Source organism: Pinus tabuliformis, chromosome 1_2, assembly GCF_031772625.1.
Source record: "Pinus tabuliformis cultivar Carrire ecotype Pingquan chromosome 1_2, CPIR1, whole genome shotgun sequence".
Taxonomy (NCBI): Eukaryota; Viridiplantae; Streptophyta; class Pinopsida; order Pinales; family Pinaceae; genus Pinus; species Pinus tabuliformis.
Genome location: NC_142298.1, coordinates 106,873,494 through 106,878,772, shown reverse-complemented (window position 1 = coordinate 106,878,772; position 5,279 = coordinate 106,873,494). Strand labels below are relative to the sequence as shown.

Below are 5,279 nucleotides of genomic sequence, written 5' to 3'. Positions count from 1 at the left end.
GAAATTGGGGCAATGGTCTTACAGTTAGAGATTATTTCCCAGGAAGACTCATCAATACCATCATTTTTTTCCACGGTCTGTTGTGTCTCTAGATCCAAATCAGATAGCTTGACATTATCAAGTTATACCTTTCAAGTACTGATTTCTAGCTCACCCTTTAAAACACAATTCTACCACTCCATTTTATTTTGTTTTGTCAAAACAATTGGCAGGACCTTCCCATCCTATGTTTTACATCATCAATAACCATCCATCAATGATATAAAGAATAACAGATATACAACAAAGGCCAAAGATGTGCTTGTTGTATGCCTATGTTCTAGGACTCATATGACCTTACTAGTGCAAAGAGTTCACCCTAAAAAAATAACATCCACGTGGAATTTACAAAACTTTTTAAAATCAAGCTCCAAGTAAACCAATAAAAATATGAACATCCTTTTAATCATTGAAATCTTTGACTTAAAATAAAAGTGGCATAGAATTGAATGTTATATCAACCACGTCAAGTAACTAACATCGGGTGAGAAATACAAGCCATGCATATTGGATTAGTGACATAATTGATCTGGTAAATCTAAAAAATAGACGACTTACAACTAAGAAATGAAAATAAATTACTTAGAACTAAGACACGAGGTTGCCCTTTCAACCCTGCCGTTAAATAACTCTTCTTTATTTCACTTACCATTAAACTTTTTCTGATACTAGGTGGAAGTGGTATTATAACATTAACCTTTGATAGTCTATGTACAAGACGACTTCTCATGATTTGCTCCATTACCAGCATTTGGGGCTAGATAAGATACATGCAAAAGCCATTAACGTGAAAATAAAATCTACGTCCTTGTAAAAAAATGGGAGGAAAAAAATATTCCCAAATTGAAACAGACTATAGGGTACCTTATTCCTGCAACATGATTATCTTGTCATGAGCAATAAAAAAATAAATCAGGAGAAATGTAATTTTTTCCACATTTTGACAATGAAATCTTTTGCATATTCTATGAACAATTGATGAAAAAAGTTAGTCAAAGCTTGTCAGCATCAGGATTCCAACACATATATAATCCTAAACATAAGTATCTATACATATAAGTATTTATTAAGGACATTGTATTTTGTGAAAATATGGATGTCAAATCTTTGAAATAACACAATTTATGGTATCACTGCCTTACGAAGTCCATTCATTTGAGTATTTACGAAGTCCATTCAGGAATTTCTTCAAAGTTAAAAGCTCAAACAATTAACATGTAGCCTAAAAAAGCTCAGATTTGAAAAGGAGATAACCCAAAGATGTAGAGTATATATCTCACATTTATATATCCCAATTTCTAGACATTAAGATGACACTTTTTAGCAGACTATTGTGAATTCAACCCAAAATGCTAGAAAAAAATATTGATGGTTATTTTGCTAATATAGAAGTTTTATACATGCATTTATTTAAGTAGTTAGCTTGCAATCTCAAACATATCTAAGGATTCATACAATACATTGCATATTTAGCGTTGGTGTGTGAACTTGAGGCAGTGAAGTCCAACATTTAATAGTTTCCCTACCATATGCACTAGCCGAATAGGTGAACAATAGTATTTTAGCTATATGTTATAAATATATGTATTGCAAGCCAATAAGAGTATGGTTGGAACAGTCATCTCCAACCCTTCCAAGTTTGCCTATAATTTTCACTGCTCTAGTAGGTGAACAATAGAACTGTAAGTGTGCATTCTGCATCACTTACCTAAATACAACAACTTCAACATAGAAATTTCAAACAATATGTCCAGAATTGGTAGGTAATTTGCAAAATGAAAGAGTTGGCTTGATTGTTTCTGGAGAAGACTAGATTCTTACATTGTTCAATGTAAATTCATGAGACTTTGCGTAGCTTAGATGGAACAAAAAGGAACCAAGCTAGAAGGTTATTTAAAGAACCCTTACTTGGCCAGGGTATGTTGGGTTGTGTTATATTCTTTCCATGACTAGCCCACGTAGTTAACCGGGGGGTTAGAAGGGGGGCGGAGCCGCCCCTTCATTGCACCAATTACGTAGTGGGGGGGGGGGGTGACAGGGGGTTTGAGGGGTGCAGGTAACCCCACTCTTAGAGGTTTTGTGCATGCTTTTCGCACATGGTTTTGGACGCGATGGTTTTCGGTCCATTGTTTTGGATGTAATGGCTTTTCAGTCCATGGTATTTGATGCTTCGACATGTATAAATATGTATTGTAACATTGAAAGGAACATAATGAAAAATTAAGCTGGTAGTCCTGGTTTTGGGATCGAGGGGAAATCTCTGTGTATATGTGTTTTATGTGTTATGCTCTTGCATTGTTTATTTTATATGTTTTAGAATTCGTATGTAGGTAATTTCTGTACAAGGTTAAAACCTGCATTTGGTATCAGAGTTTTTTTGGCTTCAAGGGATGCCTTTGTTGTTGAGGGGTTTTGCTCGGGCCTGTGGTAGACCCCGTTAAGTGGGAGATCTACGGGATCGATTTTGGTGGTGAAAGAAGATGGCGAGTAGTGGAAAGATAGAGATCAAGAAATTTAATGGTCAGAGTTTTGAGTTTTGGAAACTCAAGATGGAGGATCTCTTGGTGGATAAATATCAGTGGATAGTGGTAGATCCAGGTACTAAACCAATGAGAGTGTCTGATGAAGAATGGAAGAAGTTGGATCGAAAGGCAAAGAGCACAATACGATTGTGCATCTCAGATTCAGTATTGATGAATGTATCAGGGGAAGCTACGATGAAGGCTTTGTGGGACAAGTTAGGTACTTTGTACCAATCTAAGTCTCTGGTGAATAAATTGTTCCTACGGAAAAAGCTGTATAACCTGAGGATGAAAGATGGAGACTCGGTGGCAGAGCATTTGAATGCGTTTAATATTGTGGTAAGTTAGTTATCATTTGTTGATATCAAAATTTCAGATGAAGATAAGTGCATTATTTTGTTGTGTTCTCTACCAGATTCATGGGATAGTCTGGTTATTGCAATAGGTAGCAATGAAACTACCTTGCAGTTTGATGAAATAGTCTCATCCTTGCTGACGGAGGAGATGAGACGGAAAAATATGGAGAGCCAGAATGGTGATGCCTTTTTTGTATGAGGACGGTCCTAGAACAAAAGGAAAAATAAGTCATCGAGTGGGAGATCTAAATCTAGAGGGAGATCTAAATCTCCAGGAAAACCTATAAAAGGTGGTGTGCTGGAAATGCAAAAAGGAAGGGCACTACAAAAGGGACTGTAAATCTAAAGCTCTTGAAAAAGGAAAGGGATCTGATGGTGCTCCTTCTGTAGAGGCAAAAGCTACCTCAGATGAAGGTGGGGATGTGTACTTGGCTTCTTCAGATCATGAGGCATGGTTGATTAACTTAGGTGCATCCTTTCACTTCACTCCCCATAGAGAGTGGTTGATATTTTGTTGGTTGGAAACGAAAAAGAAATTATCCAGGATTTGAAGACTTAATTGTGAAATGGAAAGAGTGCAAGAAAAACTTTTCGTATTGCATTGAAATGAGGGAGGGTAGGGAGTTGTGATTTCTCTTGCCCTAAGAAGTCTTATTTGTTATTTTTTTTGTTGTTTTCCCTGTTGGGTTTTTGATGGTTTTTGTAATTTTGAATTTTTCTTGTATGGTATGCTACCAAACTACTATAATATTTCAACCTATATTTAATTTAAATTTAATTTCCAATACAGTAATTGTGTAGCTAGTTAATTTTAAGTTAAATTATTGAAAAAATAAAACCCAAATAACTTAATTTCAGGTGAAAAACTTTGTAGATTGTTTGAATCGATTAAATTCGAGGAAGGAATTAAAGGAGAGAAAGGGTACCTGTGCAAGTATTTGCTTCGGTAAATTGGGCTCTTGAAAGAAGACCAAGGCTTATGATCCTTCCATCATGGTACAATTTGCCCAACGAAAATAGATGTCGAACAAATAAAGGTTTTGTGAGAAAGCCATTAAAGAGATCTTCCTCAATCTTATCCGTCAATGCATCCAAATTCAACCATGAAACACTAACTGGCAGTGAATCACTGCAACATTTCATGTGAGATCCAAATTCAACCATGAAACACTAAATGGTAGTGAATCACTACAACATTTCATGTGAAAATATAAAACAAATGTGCAAATCAATTCTAAGAACGAAAATCAATCTAGAAACCCTAAAGATCGATCCAGCGACATGTACCCGTTTCCATATAGTCAGAGAGAAGATTGTACTGTGCCCATGGTCTTTCCTTTTTTTCAACTACTCAACATTCATTCTAATACAGTATCGCAACCACAGTTGTAGCAAATTTCCCAGCAACAAGTTGTCACTATTCAGTCGGATGAAAAATTGTAGCAGGGGTTGAAGCAACAACAACAACTAATGTAGCAGGCCATGACTTAACAACAACAATCTCTTTATCATACCGGCATGTTGGTGTCGTTGTCCCAGATTGGAAATATGCCACCTAGGTTTGATTCAAGTGCATGTCACAGTATATATGTGGGTAACATAAGTGTACATGTCACAGAAAGCCTTCTTGCAGAGGTGTTTTCTAGTATTGGCCCATTGGAGGAATGCAAGCTTATCAAGAAAGAAAAGTCATCCTATGGGTTTGTGGAATACTATGACCATAGATCAGTAGCAAACTCCATTTTAACTCTTAATAGAAGGAAAATATTTGGTCAGCCCATTAAAGTCAACTGGGCTTATGCAAGAGGGCAAAGGGAAGACACAACAAGTCACTACAATATTTTTGTTGGCGATCTCAGCCCAGAGGTTATAGATGCAGCTCTCTTTGCTGCCTTTTCTATATATCCAACATGTTCATATGCAAGGGTTATGTGGGATCAACAGTTTGGAAGATCAAGGGGATTTGGTTTTGTTTCCTTTAGGAATCAGCAGAATACTGATAATGCTATAAACCAGGTGACAGGAAAAACTCTTGGGAGTAGAACAATTCGGTGTAATTGGGCAACCAAATCAAGCTCTAGAAATCCAAGTGATGACAAATAGAACTCTGAAATGCAATTTTCTTCAGATGCATCAAATAATACTACACTAAGGCCGTGAATAATACTTGTTAAGGTCTTTCCTTTTTTTTCAACTACTCAACATGCATTTGAATACACTAAGGCGGGGAAGAAAACGTGACAGAAATTAAATTTTTAATTTCAATGATCGTTAAATTTTTGAATTATAATTATTTATTTTTTTATAAATTTTAACTAAGTTCGGAAAGAAAACATGACAGAAATTAAATTTTTAATTTGGA

At 35.9% G+C, this 5,279-nt stretch overlaps 1 pseudogene; it reads left to right on the top strand.

Moving 5' to 3' along the window:
* The first annotated feature begins 4,198 nt into the window (after positions 1-4,198).
* LOC149204723 (oligouridylate-binding protein 1B pseudogene) lies at positions 4,199-5,077 on the top strand (annotated as a pseudogene).
* The last annotated feature ends 202 nt before the right edge of the window (positions 5,078-5,279 follow it).